The 17778-nt window shown below is 39.3% G+C and overlaps 1 long non-coding RNA gene across 1 annotated transcript; it reads left to right on the top strand.

Annotated features, from left to right (window-relative positions):
- Positions 1–3241: 3241 nt before the first annotated feature.
- LOC120299144 lies at positions 3242–11779 on the top strand. Its single transcript, XR_005554350.1, has 4 exons — positions 3242–3652; positions 3765–3909; positions 7360–7481; positions 8382–11779. It is a non-coding gene; the product is annotated as an uncharacterized LOC120299144 (long non-coding RNA).
- The last annotated feature ends 5999 nt before the right edge of the window (positions 11780–17778 follow it).

A 17778-nucleotide genomic window follows, 5' to 3' on the forward strand; every position in this document is an offset into this window, starting at 1 on the left:
AAAGAGCAGTCGGGGTTGATCTCTTCTAGGACTGACCGGTTTGAACGCCTTGCAGTCCAAGGGACTCGCAGGAGTCTTCTCCAGCACCATAGTTCAAAGGCCTCAATTCTTTTGCGCTCAGCCTTTCTTATGGTCCAACTTTCACAGCCATACATTGCAACTGGGAAACCATGGCCTGGACTATACGCACTTTTGTTGGCAGGGTGATGTCTCTGCTTTTTAGAATGCTGTCTAGATTTGCCATAGCTTTCCTCCCCAGGAGCAAGCGTCTTTTAATTTCTTGGCTGCAGTCCCCATCTGAGGTGATCTTGGAGCCCAGAAAAATAAAATCTGTCACTACCTCCATTTCTTCCCATCTATTTGCCAGGAATTGAGAGGGCCGGATGCCATGATTTTGGTTTTCTTAATGTTGAGTTTCAAGCCAACTTTTGCACTCTCCTTCTTCACCCGCATCAAGAGGCTCTTTAGTTCCTCTTCACTTTCTGCCATTAGAGTGGTATCATCTGCATATCTTAGGTTGTTGATATTTCTCCCGGCAATCTTAATTCCAACTTTTGATTCATCTAGCCCTGCCTTTCTCATGATGTGCTCTGCATATAAGTTAAATAGGCAGGGCGACAGTATACAGCCTTGCCGGACTCCTTTTCCAATTTTGAACCAATCAGTGGTTCCGTGTTCGGTTCTCACTGTTGCTTCTTGACCCGCATATAGGTTTCTCAAGAGACAAATGAGATGGTACTCCCATCTCTTTAAGAACTTGCCACAATTTGTTGTGATCCACATAATCAAAGGCTTTTGCATAGTCAATGAAGCAGAAGTAGGTGTTTTTCTGGAACTCCCTAGCTTTCTCCATGATCCAGCGTATGTTGGCAATTTGATCTCTAGTTCCTCTGCCTCTTCGAAATCCTGCCTGTACTTCTGGTAGTTCTCGATCCACATACTGCTGGAGTCTAGCTTGTAGGATTTTAAGCATAACTTTACTAGCATGTGAAATGAGTGCAATGGTGCGATAGTTTGAACATTCTTTGGCATTGCCTTTCTTTGGAATTGGAATGTAAACTGACCTTTTCCAATCCTGTGGCCACTGTTGAGTTTTCCAAATTTGCTGGCAAATTGAGTGTAGCACTTTTACTGCATCGTCTTTTAAGATTTTGAATAGCTCAGCTGGAATACTAGCTTTGTTGTTGCTCAGATTTTCTAAGGCCCATTTCATTATTAGATCAGTCAAAATGGCATAAATTGTAAGCAAGATTTCAAAACTTTTAAAAGATGTTTTTGAAAAGTAGGAAGTGAAAACAATCATAACATAAGCCAAGAATTTCAGTTGTAAATTCTGCATTTTAAAATCAATTTCATAATGGATGATATTAGTGGAATTAACATACAATGCTAAGTTTTAATCACTGTCAGGATCTACTGAGCATTTAGGAAAAATGTTCAGAAGACCTGAAAACTTTTAGTCCCTAATCCATGAGTCCTGAATAAAGTACATACACTCCTGTCCTGACAAAACTTTTACCTGCCAAAAGACATAACTTTTATATTACATTTACTATAATATGCCTGTTTTTAAAGTTTCTATTGCAATTGCTAAATCTTTAGGATTTATAGATTAATAGCAATAGCAGTAGCACATAGACTTATATACCATCTTATAGTGCTTTAAGCGGTTTACAGAGTCAGCATTTTGCCCGCAAAAATTTGAGTCCTCATTTACCAACCTTGGAAGGACAGAAGCTGAGTCAACCTTGAGCTGCTCAGGATCAAATTCCTGGCAGTGGGCATAGTCAGCCTGCAATACTGCATTCCAACCACTGCACCAATGCAGCTTATTAAATCATCTGTATAGTGAACTTTCTTTCCCATATATGGAACCATTGCAGCAACTTGCAAGTTCTAAAAAAATATAAAACAAATTAAAGAGAAGTTTCAATAGAGAGAAGTTTCCTGAAGAAGGGCTCCAGCATGCATCTGAAAGCTTGGAAGACAAAACCCCTGGTCCCGGCCACCAGGATCCTGCATAAAGAGTAATACACACGAGATAGAGCATTGTTGAAATCCAGTATCTTGAGACTGAATAAAAAAAGGAATCAGATAATTTTCATAATCAGCAGAATATCAACAAGGCTGGTAGTCACTGAATTTTCCAGCTCAAGGCATTTGAGGGTCAGGGTGCTATGACAAATCCTCTATTTTGTGAGTCCAACAATGGAGCTTCTGATAATGGTAGAACATGGAATTTGAGGACCTGGGAAGTCAAACAAATAGATGTGAAATTATTTGTGCCAATTATAATTTTTGAGTTCTTTTCAAAAACTGCCTCTTATAAAGAGCATTGGAGCAGTTCAGCCCCATGTGACTAAAATAGCCAAATATTCCTTCTTCAGGAAAGTATGTTGATGGCACATCAGCTACTATATTGGGGCTTCCTTATCCAGTAGTAACCAAACATTTCTATTAAGTCTTACCTTATTTGACCACATTTAATCCTTCATTGATCTCAGTCATGTGACCAATGCCTCACATATTGAATTACAGGTTTTATTAAATAAATAATTTGATATGAAAGGACAAGAGCACAATTATTAAATGGAATGTACGTAACTTCCTATCTTTATAAAATGTCCTGTTAAAGGTATGAATCTGAGAGATCTTCAAAATTAATTTTGCAAAGTATTGGCAAGATTAAAAAAAATCTAAAACTGCATAAACATTGGAAAGGTTTAGAAACACAAAAAAGTCAGGACTCTGAACACATTCCATCCATCCATCCATCCATCCATCCATCCATTCTTTTGCAAAGCCAGGTTCACATTATAGGTAAGCAACATTTCTGTCTCCATTCTTGCCCACTGTTGATATGGTGCTCAAAGTAATTTTTCTGATGCATGTAAAATGACCTGGAAGATCTAACAAACTTTTTAATATATACATTTATTAGTAATAACTGGGCATCTCTCTCTCCCAAACAGTACCACTATCACTATTATCATTATTTTAAATAGCAGCTTGAAACCATCTCCCCCCATCCTCTCAGCAGCTGTCTATATACTGTTACTTCAGCAAAAATACAACCTTGGAAGGAGTTTCAGAAGAATGTTCACAGCAAAGCATAGATCAGTTGATAAGCTTATTGCTGTGATTAATTTGGCCCTGGAAAACAGATATTCCCTGTTGGCTCAGCTCAGCTTCTCTTTACTTCTCCCTCTTGTCAGCATAGCTGGAAACTCAATACCAAGTCTCTGCTGTTGTATATTATTCTTTGCAAAAGGGCAGTACCTATTATGAAAAAGAGGAGCAGTGATTTATCTCTGATTAGCCTGGGCAAGAGAGAGACCTGCTCAAGGAGTTATTGCCCATAATTTATAAATAGCCCTTTCTGCTGTGATAAACCACCCGGAATAGCCTGAAAAGCACGGCACCACCACAGCACCTCTGTTTCCTGCCTCCTCCTCTATACTTGGTGACAGCTTGGTACTTAAGATTGATTCCCCACTGGCTTTCTGATAGATGCTTCTGTAATAGACACAATCACAATGCAGACAGCAATCCAGCAAGAGAAACATTAATCACATTGCATAGATTGGACTAGAAGATGTTCATCCATTCGTGGGGAACTTTCAGCCATCATGCTGAGCTGAGTGACAAATAGGTAAGGAACTTGGGAACCACACTTGGGGCTACTTCAGCTTTTAAATGTCATAACTGGTAAAAAGGTAACCATAACGTGACCTTGAAAGATTTTTTCCATTACCTTCTTATAGTGCTACATTTCTATGATAATTCAATTCTCCTCTACTTTTGAAGAATTTCTTTCTTCAGTATGCTTCGCAAAACCACATGGACAAGAATGCAAGAGGCTGTATTCACATAATGGGCTATACCATTATGGGCTGTACCATTAACCAGGTTAGTTAAAACTCTAGCAGTTGCATTTGGACAGCCTGCTAAACTTAGCTAAGTTTAGCCTTGTTAGATTTTTTTCTGTGGCTCAGCATGTTGTGTGAACCAAGCCCATTCAGTAAATTTTGCCAGCTGGAAAACAAGTTAATTCAGTAATGAGGATATAAACACATTGTGTAAACTTGCCCCAAACTTTTTAAAATGTATTTTACTACCTTTTTCCTCAGATATTCAAAGGAAATTATTAAATCTAGTTAAGAAAAGTCTTTACAGCTATGATTTACCAAGACACTGTGGGGAAGAACTATAGCTCATTTTTAAGCTACCTAATTGTATGTAGGAGATGCCAAGTACAGTTAATGCACTATTAAACTGTCAAATTTGCTGCCATCAAATTTAATAATCGTTATCAAGTTAGATAATACTTCTCTGAGTCATGCCCAGCTTTCTGCCAAGTGTTGCATGTAGTATAGATAGTCCTAGATGTAGGGCCAGTAGCTTAGTATGATGGACCCCCAAAAAGCTACTTCTGTCTTGGATTTGACATTCTGCCATCCACACCCCATGTCACATGATCACATTTTGGGTGCTCAACAACCAGCCTGAATTTATGGCCATTTGCAGCACTCTGAAGTCACATGACTGCAAATTAGGACATTTTGCTGGAAACCAGTGTTTATTTCCAGTTTCCTGCAAAAAACATCCCATCGCAAACAACGGGTTTATTTAATGTTCACTTAACAACCCTGGTGTTTGCTTTACACTGCAGTGTTTGCTTAATAACTGCCACAAAAAGCTAAGATTGGACACAATTGCATGGTGACCCGCTTTACGACCATCACAAATTGCTACAGTCATAAGTCAATAACTATCTTTATTTTTCCTCCAATTTGTTCCCCAATAATAAACTTGAAAAGGAAGTTGGGCTGAAAGAGAGCAGCAAAATCACTCAATGAGCTTTCAAAGCAGAGAATGGCTTGAACACCGGTCTCTCTCTTCCTAGTCCATTGCTTTAAACACTAGATTTAAGCATGACTTCAAAAGAGAATTGGACAAATTCATGGAAGATTGCGATAATAGCTATTAGTTCTGACAGCTGTTCATTGCATACTTGTTCACAAATAGTATTCTTTAAATATCTGCTCTTTGGAAAAGAAAGGAGTGATCACTCCTCTCCTCCACCCCTCTGCAATCCTGTGTTCTGAATGTATCCCTTTGCTCAGTATTGCTGGCTCTGGGATTGATTTGTCCTTAGGCCTGATTTGATTCAGGCAGGGCTCTTATTTCTCCAATCAGAGGCATCAAATAGCAGGAGAAGGTGAAGAGATTTGCCTGAGATCCTGGACAGCTGCCTTCTGTAAGAAGAGCTTCCTCAATGGCCAAAGGCTATACTGTCTAACAAAGATGAGAATTGTGGTTCAGTGTCTCCTGACAGCACCAGATTGGTTGGAGTATGTTGGAGATTAGATAATGCTAGGCTAAATGATGTATAGCTCAAGCTATTCAAAACCATTAAAACTTGATAGAACATAAAAAGGAAATGTGATCATAATGATACAGTTAAATTCTTTTAGAATCTGGACTCGGTAATTTTACTGAGCTAGATACTGTATCTAGAAAGTGTATTACTTCCCTAAGTTGGAGACACAGTAAATCAGCTTGCATATATTTGAGGCTCCACTCTTACATGGGGCCCTGGAGCTTCCTTCCGAACACCTTCTTTGTTGGCCCCACTGTAAATTAGAGAAACATGTAAAATGGTTACTCCAGTTCTTCCAGTTTAAAAGGAGGATCTTATGAGAAAATAATGGAATTGCCAAGGCAATGAAAGCAGAAAAGACTTTATCTATGGCTCTTTTGGAAGTCAAGAGCTATGCTCAGGAAGTCTACCATGAATTAGATTTTCTTCCTCCAAAATACCTCTAGTTCTAAATTTTGCAATTGTTGCAATTTCTAGTAATATTGTGGTGTTTCTCTGAAACATCCATCAAATTTAGTCGAGGTTACATATACTTATATACAATTTTTCTTTTCCTGAAATAACCAGAAACAAACATTTATCAGCAAAGCTCAGCTGCAAATTTTGTTCTTATCAGATGGCGTTACAAAAGAAAACATTGCTTTGTTCATAGCAGCTGCACCCGAGCATTTATGTGGATTTCATTATGCTCGTTTTTTTCAACAGCTGTATCAATAGTTTTCTGATGGACACTATAAAAACAGATTCTGATGGATACTAAATGAAAAATTTGCTTTCAAGAACAGCAAGTATAAAGTAATGTTTATGAGGTAAATTTGGTCTGGTACAATTTCATCTGGTACAAAAAAAGCTCTGTATTTCTTAACTTGTGGTTTGAAGGATGAGTCTCATTATCATCTCATGACCTGCTTGTAAGAAAATGCCAAGGGTTGATAGACAAGTCGTGAATATTGCCCCAGCTCTTTATTATAAAGAGATGACTTGGAATTCAGCATGAATAGCAGGATCAAAGACTTGCTTAAAAATGGTAGATTGTATGCTACAAAGCTATACCACATGTTGAATGACGTCTGCCTCTTCTATCAAGGACAGAACTGAATATGAATGGGGGATTAAGGGACTAAAACACAATCTGGAAGGGTGCTGCAGTCAGAAACCGTAGAGAAGCTAAGCAATGTTTAGTTTTCTTTCTCTTTTATATTAGAAACATGAAACATAAAGCAAATCATCTTGACCTTTTAAGGGTTCAATTTAGGTCAAGTGGGCAAACTGACACCTGAAGGGCTCATTTCCTTAAATGGGCTTCTTGTTCTAAGTTTCAGAAACTCTACAAATATTTAATTTAGACCTTTATCCTAGAACTAAAAGCACATGTTGTAGTAAACCATATTTATGCAATAAATTACAGTTGGCTGAGTTCATACAGCATGCTAAGCTATAAGCCATGTTTCCAACCACTGACCAAATTCACACAGCAAGGCTAAGTCATATGCAAGCAAGTCACATTTTGGCTTAGTGTGGTATGATTGAAGAAAATCTTAACAAAGGGGCTTGTGATCAGTTTGCCATTTTCCATGCAGCAAAGAGATTATTCATATAATTTAAATATATCTATTAAGCAAAATCCACTCCCCCCAATATTAAGAAAGTTGAGAAGATTAGTCCAAAATAAAAAAAAGGTTAACTCTCTCCTCTTCCTTAATTTAGATGAGTTAAATGGAGTATTTTGTCTTGCGTCGTGTCCTGATATGAAGAAATAAAAGCATGCTAGCTGACTGTGTTGTGGAAATGTTCGCTACATATGAATAATTGGAATAATCCTTAAATTATACCAGACTTTTTAAAAAGGAAGTATATGGGGTGAGAAGTTAAAACAAAAACAAACAAACTTCTAAAACTAGCCAATAAGAACAAAAGCCTGAGACAGTTATATTGATAAACATTCTTGAAAACTGAGCTTCTACTTTTATTATCAGGCCTGAATAAAAGCATAGCATGCTAGGGGATACATTGAAGAGGGAATTTTGGAGACTTGTTATAGCCTGCTTTGCCTTCTACATCCCACAGTCTTGATATGACAGAATTCCCTGCGAATAAGGTAAAGAATTGTATGTTTCAAATGACAAAAAAATATATGTTGCCAGATGCCAGTTATTGTTCCAATAGGAGCTATCAAAAATAAATGCTCTTCTATGTCTACTATGATAAGTGCTTACAGGTTTTTCCTAGAGTTTCTTGTATCCCTCAACCCCGTCAGCCCATCTTTTCTGCCAGTCTTCTCCTTGTCTAGTATCATCTTTAAACAAGGACCGTATGCCCCTTCTGATCAGATAATACTGGCTCATTTCCAGAATCAAGGATGACAATGATGATGGTGGTGATGGTGATGATGATAATTTGGTTCTGCAAAGCTTTATTTGAAATTAAAGAAAAGCCAGACTTTTCTTTGGCAACTCAAGATACTTTGAGTAGTTTGTTTGCAAAGTGTGAAAATCACTTGTGATCCCTGGAGTGAGGTTCCTTGTCTGATGAAGTTACATTGCTTCATTCTTATTGATGCAGCGAAGTGTCTATCTCAACAAAAACTCAACAGCACATTGTAGAAGCCATTTTTTCCACCAAAGTGGTGATGCTAGTTCACTGCAATGAAGAAAAATCCTTAATCTTATGCCTTTAGTTCAAAGGTGCGTTTGATTGAAGTCTCAGTGGAGTACTTCTTTGAAGATCTACACGGTACCAGTCCATTTGCTTATTAGGGGGAATTCTCACATTTCACGAATTCAGACAAGCTACTATAGTTCGAGACAGTCCATGCAACTCCACACAAAGCAAGGTGCACTACTCTTGTCAGTTTCATCCTTGTCCTTATGCCTGAGCTATTGCACATCTGGACATGTTGCAAGAATGTGAAAACAATGAAAATAGCCTGTATCAAACTGGTTGCATTTTAAATTCTGTCTGGATCATTTATGCTTATCTCTCCCTCTCCTTTCTCCAGATACTACTGAAGAATTCAGCTCTGACTGAGTTATTGGAAAACAGAATTGTCAATATAGAACCATCTGATGGTTTTATACTCAGTATAGTAATGGTGCCCTGTGGGACTGGAAATTTCCTCTGGACTCCTGCTCACTGTATAGCTCACCATTAAAGCAAAATGGATGGACATAAGGGGGAGGAGAGGAGAAAGGATGTGTGTTTCTCCAAGGCTTGTAGCAAATGATTGATAAGGACTGGCTGCAGTCACTTATAACACTCATCAGTTGGAGAGAGCACTGATGGGGGTCTCAGCTATCAGGCACAAAGACAATTCTAAATCGATTTCAAACTGCTTTGATGGAATTGAGGAATTATCATCAGTAACTGGTGAAGCAACAGAAAAGAGCTGCAATAGTTACACCTTTTCCTGTTATTTCAGAAATGTTAGAACAGGGATTTAGAATCTAAGATCCTCCAGATGTTGCTGAACTGTACCGCAGGGAATGGCTATGCACTTAGAATAGGCAGTGGTGAAGGATTTGGAGCATTGTAGTTGTGGAGGGCCACAGGGTTCCATACTTGTTTTAAAGGCAGTGAGATTTGAGATCAACCAGTTGGTACATTGTTTTGCAGAGTAGAATATTTATTTGTTTGATTTTCATCCCACCTTTATTACTTTATAAGTATCTCAAGATGACAAACATACATAATATTCTTTCCGTCTCCTGTTTTTCCCCACAAAAACAACGCTGTGAGGTGGGCTGGGCTGAGAGAGGGGAATTGGTCCATAGTCTGGCTTTCATGCTAATCTATTTTCTAATATAATTTTATTTTAAATCTAATTTATTTTCATTTCTTAATGACTGGCAAGGCCCCGTGTCATCTGGAAGCAAAGTTGAGAGCAAAGCTACAACAGCTAGTTTCTTCAAAATGCCTTTGTATCAGAAAACCCAATGGTTTCAGTCAACATTCAGTCTCTATTGCTATGCTTGTCAGAAAACTATGTCACTCCATATGTCAGACATTTCTTGTCCTATGCACATTAGGTCTCTACTAACTAATATTAATTTACAAATTTCTATGCATTTAAAAAATAAACTCCATCATACTTTAGTTGCCATGGAAAACTATACAATTCCATAAGCCAGGAATGTGGGAGCAGCATTCCATATCACTAAGATATAAAATAAAATTAAAAAAAAAGCCAAAAGGCCAGGCTATCATGAAAGTGGATAAAAGCTACAGCATGACATTTGAGAGATACAGTGTGGTTCAGACTCAGGCAGAGGCTTTAGAAAGGGTGGTGTTGGGTAGGGTTAACACTGCAGAAAGAAATTCAGTCTTATTTTAGTTTGCTCGGGTTCAGATTGGTGGGGGGGGGGGAAGGCATGCGATGACTCAGAGGTTAAAGATGCTGACCTTATCAGCTGGAGAGTTGACAGCCTGGGTTCAAGACCCAAGCTCTGTGCAATTGGATGAGTTACTTGCCCCAGCTCCTACCCTTCTAGCAGTTCAAAAGCATGCAAATGCAAGTAGATAAATAAGTATAGATAAATATAACCAGGCTGGTCACATGACCACAGAAATTGTCTTCAGACAATGCTGGCTTCCTTGGAGATGAGCCCCATGCCTTTGCCCCATGCAAAGCTGGCTGAGGAATTCTGGGAGTTGAAGTCCACAAGTCTTAAAGTTGCCAAGGTTGAGAACCCCTGCCTTAGAGTTGGAAACAACTGAATAGGGGAAACCTTTTACCTTTACCTTTGCTTAGGATTCGCTTCTGGAGCTATCCGGGTCCTACTGTCCAGCAGTTGGTGACATATTGTATAACTTGTTTCTGCTTTTTTAAAAGTAAAGAGCAGCCATAAAGAATCTAAATCTGGCCTAAAATTGTTCGGAGGAGCATAAAGGATTTTAAGCTTCTGCCTATCCTGCAGTCCCAATCCTATCTGGGAGTCTCACAGATTCTACTTACTTTTAAAGCATAGGGACGTTTTAGCTAATTGAGTAAACAACATCATGCCTTCCTTGGCTCTAAACTTGTAGACATGACTTATGAAGGAAAATGCCACTAACCACACACAGAACCTCAATCCTGTTACTATTCTTGTTAGTACCATCCTCTGAGACTGCAAATTAGATTTTGGGAGTGCTGGCCATATACTAACCACTCTCCAGGAGATAGGCTGCAAAACAAATGAAATAAACATCACACTGACACACCCACTTTTTTACAATGGGGGAAGAGAATCCAATGGAAAATTGGAAAATGTACAGTACTAAGACTTTAGGATGTGCCAAATGCAATGTAAATACACATCTTTCTGTTTCACAGAACTTTGATTTGTAGTTTTCCTTCAAGATATTTTTGTTGTTATTGACAAAGGGGTCTTTGGGAGATGGGGCAGTTAAAAATAAAAAGACAGGATGGCAGTCACTTCTGAGTGATCAAAGCCTCACCTATTTATTATATGTATCACTTGCAATTAATGTGAAAAAAGGGGCAGGGCTTCAGTTTTTTTGACCCTCAGTCCCACCCTCTTGATAAAGGTTATTTAGATTTATTTACTTCTGAGGCTTATAGGCCATTACAATTCAAATAGGTCTAGGTCTCCTCCCTCAAATGTTGCCACCTGATAGGACCCTGAAGATGTGCTTTCTTTGTGGCCACTCCAGCTCATTCAAACTGACTCCCACCTAAGATGCAAGGGATCTATACTGATTTAGTCTTCTAGAGGGCCATGAAAACCTGGCTCTTCCCCTAAGAATTGGGTTAGGATGGAGGTTTAGTTGGGAGGATGTTTGGACTGGTGCCTGGGAGAAAACGTTTTTTGGTTTTAGCCATGTTTTTCTAGGTTCTTATGAACTGCCTAAAGTCATTATATGAGATAGATAGGCATATAAGTCCTTTAAAAACTAAATTAACTCTGAGTGGGATTTATCCTAAACATAGGTAAATCTGGCTAAAACATAAAAGACAGGAAAAAAAACAGCATGCAACTACAATGGAAACAAACCCAAGAAAAAACAGAGGGCAGAATTTCACAGCATCCCAGCCCCCAAGGCCTGCTAGCACAACCCCACTTGAACAACCTTCCTAAAAATTAGCAAAGGATTGCTGATTCACAGGAAGGGAGCTGTAGTTGAGAAGATTTGTTTTTGTGGTCCCTAAAGATAGCATTCTCCATCCCTCTTCAACCAGCCGCCTGCTAACTTGCTGAGGTCCCACATAGCTGGATGCATCCCAGCACCCATGCGGTCGCTGGCCTCTGTGTGCAGTGGCTGATGGTGTCAGGCAACAGCCGCCCCGGCCCCTGCTTCACCTTGCCCTGTAACAATGGCACCCCGCCCTACCTCACCTTGCCTTGCTTCGTCTCACCTCACAGGATGAGCCTCCTGCCCACCACCCCACCTACCAGAGACCCCCTGGATCTCCCCCAACCCTGCCCGGCCCCCACAGGCGTCCCTCCCCATGAGCAACATTGAGGTGATCACGCCCACCTTGGCCACACCCACCCAATCTGCCATGACCACCACAGCCACATCCATCCAGTGGGTCACACCCACCTGGCACCTGGCAATAAATAAGTGGGGTTTGGGTTGCAGTTTGGGCACTCGGTCTCTAACAGGTTCACCATCACTGTTATAGAATGAGCATATGCTACTGAGGACACTTTTGCAAAAAACAGCTCTTGAACCATGAAGGGCTTTAAAGGTGACAACCAGCACCTTGAATGGCACCCAAGTTTATAGATAGCAAGTTTTCCTAGCATTAAATCTTCAGAAACAAACAAACAAACATTGACAGATGTAGTAACTCTTCATCCTCCTCCTACATCTAAATGACATTTGTGTAGCTCTTGAGACATAGATATTAAAAATACAAGAATAGAAGCAGGCTAGATTTGAGGAATGGGAGAGAGTTAAAGGGAGGAATTTGAGGAACAGCAGGAAAAGGTTGGAGAAATATTGCTTGGATGTAGAGTTCTGTTTAGTAAACAGATGGTTCAAGACCCAGTTCTTACTCTGGAGGTTTTTAGTGAGTTAACTGCCATCTGGACTCTTTCATGGTCTATAACCCAAGCTACCACTGACAATGCATTTGCACACAAAACCCCTGGATACATTTTACTTACATGGAGTTAAGGCAATCCCCTATTGTGGCAATGCTGACGCAGAATAATACTTGCTTTGTTAATTAATGTTCCAAACATCTCTATGGAATATATTGGGTGGCTTGAGAGGGACTAGGAATTCTCAGGTTCCTTTCATCATTTCTGCCAAAGTTATTTTCCAGAAGACTTACAAATTACATACATCTTAGATCTGTGCATCCTTTTAGCTCTCAGTAAGCATTTAGCTGTTAAACCATTATATAAAGAGTACAAGGCTCCAAGGGGAGGGGGGGTGAGGCAGTCTGTCCATGTGCAAATAATATGATCTAGGTTTGCATGGTTTTGGGTGGTAAATCCATCTGCATTCCATCTCTGAGCCAGTCTTAAAAAAAAACTGAACTTCAAAGCCAGCAAGTTGGCAAAGCACTCTTTTGCCTAGCTATGTAAATAACTTAGGCTGATTAGCTGCAGAGATATTATCTCTCTCAGTTAAGCAAAATATATATTCAGATAGCAAAGAGGATGTGTCATTGGCTGATAAGCAGTGACTCATCCTGCTTTTCCTAACACAACCTTAACTCCTAAAGTGCCTCAAATACTTGCTAGGATTCTTGAGACAGACTCTCTCATGCCTGGGGCTACCTCCTGTTGCCCCATCCTGTAAAAGAAAGAAAAAACTTCCTTGTTCATTTACCAATAAACCATTGACTGAAGACTGATTAAGGTTCAATTGGTTTCAAAACTATACTAGCAGTGATTTTGTCACTTTTACACAAAGCTGGGCATGCCTATGCTTGCAGTTAGAAAGTAAAGATTCCCTCAAGTTGATTTTTCTTTTACCTTGACAACAGTGTGAAAGTGATTTGCTACCATCCTCTTCCAAGATATATTTTTGAATTTCAGTCTACAGCACAGCTCTAAGATATATACCATCCAAATATTAACTAGATTTCCTACCTACCTACCTACCTACCTACCTATCTACCTACAGTTAAAAACATAAAGCAAACATGATAGCCCAGATTAAAAACCATAATAATAAAAACACAGCAGAGCCCACCCAGAAATACCCCAGGCCTGGGAGCAAAACCAGATCCTAAGGGTTTTCCAGAACCCCAGGAAAGTGGGCATCATCCATAACTCTGAAGGGGTTCTGCTCCAAAGAGTGGGGAAGTGACAGGGAAGACCTGATATCAAGATATCAAAGTATAATTGAGAGGCAATGTAGTACATCCATTCTTCCTAAGAAGAGTGGACAGAAACAGTTGGAGATAGACAGTTCTTCAAATGATGATGATGTTATCCATTCAGTTGTGTCTGACCTTTGGCAATTCTATGGCCTCTCCATATCTTCCAATCTTGCACTACTTCTTCAAGTTTTTCCATGGTCTGGCTGGTGTCAGTTTTGATGATGGTTCTTCAGGTACCAGGTCCTATGTCATGGAGGGCTTTATAAATTATCATCAGCAATTTGAATTAGAAGCCAACTGGCAACTCTTGCAGCTGGCACCGCAGTGGTGACACATGACCACATGAGTATGCCTGTTGTTGCCTGCACCGCTATATCTTGAACCAAGTGTAGCTTCAGGATGTTCAACAAGGAGTAGATCAGCTAGGTGCTGTTGCTTAGAATAATAAAGGACTTCTCAAACAGATAGCAACTTTCCCATCTGAGGAATGGCTATCTTTTTGGTTTTGTAGCTTAGTAGTAAATGTAGGGGCATGATTTTTTTTCTCCTTCTGTTATAACATTAGAACTCAGGATCATCCAATGAAGCTAGATAAGACTTCTTTGCACAGTATATAGTTAAACTATATGCTATTCTGACCAACAACTTGGTCATTAAGAAAAGCAATCACTAAGTGAAACTGTGACTGCGCTTATGATCTTACTTCAGCTTTCCTTTATAGTCTTGCAAAAATAATAAATTTGAGGATTGGTCATCAAGTTACTTTTTTATCACCATCATAACTGTGATTGATTTCTAAACAAGGCAGTCACTAAAGGAGGACTATATCTATGCCATTAGAGGGAAGTACTCGTACTCTAAATTGGGCCTCGAAACCTATTGGTAACTGCAGTAATCACCACCCAGATGCAGAACTGCTGAAATGGCTTGCTGCTGTGACCTTAATCACTAAACCTATTAGAACAGTGGTTCTCAACCTGTGGGTCGGGACCCCATTTGGGGTCAAACAACCATTTCACAGGGGTCACCAAACAATGCAGTCCGCCATTTTCCCCCCCTTTTCCTTAGCTGTGCTACTCTTTTATTCTATTGGCTTTTGAAAGCCAATAGAATAGACTCTCTTGAATAGAGTCTAATTCTATTGGCTTTCAAAAGCCAATAGGAATTGTCCAGCTGTCTCTGCCCTGCTGAGCCCGCCAAAAGTCCCATTCTGCAAACGGTGCTGCACCAGTTGAGTAGTCCTCGACTTACGACCGGTTGAGTAGTCCTCAACTTACGACCGGTTGGGGGTCGCAGCATTAAAAAGGTTGAGAACCACTGTATTAGAAGGTCTATATCTTGAAATATTAGCTGCTGGTGAATACAAATGGAAAGGCAGTCTTTGCTCATATATTTCTTGTAGGTTTCCTGAAGCTTTAGAATCCAAACCTGGCATATGATCACGGAGCATTTTTAAGAAGGACTTGTTTTCCTACATACATTTCCAAGCATTCTAGGTCGGTTGCAAAATTCTCTGTCTCTTGTCTCTCTTTCTTTCACACACACACATCCACACACAAACACACACACACACACACACACACACCATTCCCCATATTCTCTTGTAATTTACTCTCTTACCTTTGTCAACAAGCCTTCTTCTACTCTGCTCCTCTCTATATTGTCCAGGTTCTCATTTCTGCCTAGAAAACCTCAGCAAAATCTGCCAAGATTTTCCAAGATGAGTTAGGCTGACAGAATGATTTGTCCCAGATGTGAAGTCTATCATGTTTTGCATCTCCAACATGGAAAAAAATCTTTACGTGAAAGTGTAAGGACAAGTTTAGAACACTATAAGATATATACAGTACCAGGCTGGTTTAATTTTGCAACTGCCTGTAATATACTGTACCACTGATTTTCTTCTCAAATGTAAAGGATATTAAATACTTCTCAAATATCAAAACTATTTGGGATAACATTTATTTTATTAGATAGAAAGTTTTGTACTAGTAATATTTGTTTCAGTTAGACTAAGCACTCATGAGCATATTGTGGAAACTAACAAGATTAGTAGAAATTAAGTTAGAAATGTAGAAAATAACTATTTATACTGTATACAGTACATGACTAGGGCAACCATGTTTGGGTTGCAAAATTCCATATGGCCACTAGATGGCAGAAGGGGATAATGAAGTCTCTTGGATGTCCTCTAGTGGTGAACCATTTTTTTTGTAGCCAAGTTAGTAATTAGTACCATAGGGTTAGGGTTCTTAGGTTCCATTGTATTTATTATATAGTCTGCCAGGACTGCCTAACAGATAATTCTCATCTGTATTAGAAGCACAAGGTTGGAATCAGATCTGTCATCTACTTATGTACCCCCTTCTGTGACAAATCCAGAGTACTAGAACAGAACAGAACAGAATAGAATAGAATACTTTTATTGTCATTTTGAATGTACACTAATTGACATACATTAAAATGAAATTTCATTGCATACAGCTCTCAAAGGGTCAGCACCTCCAATATACACTACATAAATATGACAAAAATAAATAAATACAAATATTATGCATATATCCACATATATTATAAGACACAGAGAAACAACACAGTCTAATTCAGATTATGTATACATATGCATGGCAAGAAAAATGAATCTTGCAAGTTTACCAGACGGATGGCATAGGGAACAAAGCTATTACAGAATCGGGTAGAACCTGCTAGAAACACTTTGAAACCTCCTCCCAGAAGGGAGCAATAGAAACAGACCATAGAGTGGCTGTGTGTGGGGTTTTTAACAATGCTTTGAGGTCTAAGCACATAGCGCTTATAAGCAGCATCCTGAATACCAGGGAGTGAGCTTCCTATGATCTTCTCCACTGTCCTTACCACTCTCTGTATGGACTTTCTATCTGAGACTCTGCTGCCACCAAACCAGACAGCAATGCAGTTTGCTAAAATGCTTTCAATTGTAGCACTGTAAAAGGTGGTTAGGACAGAAGGAGAAAGATGTGCTCTCCTCATCCGATGTGGGAAATGCAGACACTGGTTTGCAGTCTTCACTAAGGATCAGATGTGGAGAGACCAGTTCAGATTGTTCGTTATCTGCACCCCTGGATACTTAATACTGTTGATCACCTCTACAGCTGCATCCCTGATACTGAGTGGAGTATGACTATGCCAGCTATTTCTAAAATCTACAATGATCTCCTAACTATTTCTCTATACTAACTATTTTAACTATTTCAGCTAAAATAGATTTTCCCAACTTAATGTCCTCTTGGATCTTTCATAATTCCTGCTCACACAACTTGGAAATCATAAAGGCTGAAGTCCACATGTTCAAAAGAGAATATTCAGTTTGGGAAGATTGGATCAGAAAACACTGCAGATGCAGTTAAAAAGCAATTTGAAGTGACTGGCTTTTGCCTGGTGTAAATATCCCCAGGGCAACAATGACTGCTGTGACCTTAATCCTCGCAGATGTTTTGTCTAGATTCTTTCCTGAGTACATGACTGGATATAGTCCTTGCCACTCTGCAGGCCCAAACTGTCTCAAATTCAGTTTCTTTTGTATGTGCATCATACTTCTTTGTTTCTGTTATCTTCTGCTGCACTTTCATGATTCAAAGGTCTTCTCTGAAGCTTCAGTGGATGAGAAGAGGAGAAAAAAGACCTTCCAGCTGACCAGCAGGGGAGTGTGAACTAGTGCGCATAGCCAATTTGTATTGCTTTTAATGAGTCAATTCGAGAGCACAGTGGCACTTTTTTCAGTTTCCCAGGGAAATTTGATAAAAGTTAGGCCTCTTCATTAATGGCTTAAAGATGTTATTCTTCCACAAATCTGAAACATTTCTTCTGCATCATCTTGCGCTTGCATGGATCTTCTGAGGATGTGGCTCACAAATACTTCTAGCATTAACACTATTAACTAGGGTTATTTTAAAGAACTCCTTTGAGCCCCTCTGCCTCTCATACACTCTTCCACTGGATCCTACATCAATGTATCTTTTTTTTTCCTTCATAATTTTTTTGACCACTGACATCAGTGACTCCACTTAAAAAGACTTTTAGAGAATAAATATTGAAATAATTACATTGCAATTGATGTGTCTGAATGCTTTGAATA

Source organism: Crotalus tigris, unplaced genomic scaffold, assembly GCF_016545835.1.
Source record: "Crotalus tigris isolate CLP2741 ecotype Arizona unplaced genomic scaffold, ASM1654583v1 scf7180000024280.1573445, whole genome shotgun sequence".
In the NCBI taxonomy this organism is placed as follows: Eukaryota; Metazoa; Chordata; class Lepidosauria; order Squamata; family Viperidae; genus Crotalus; species Crotalus tigris.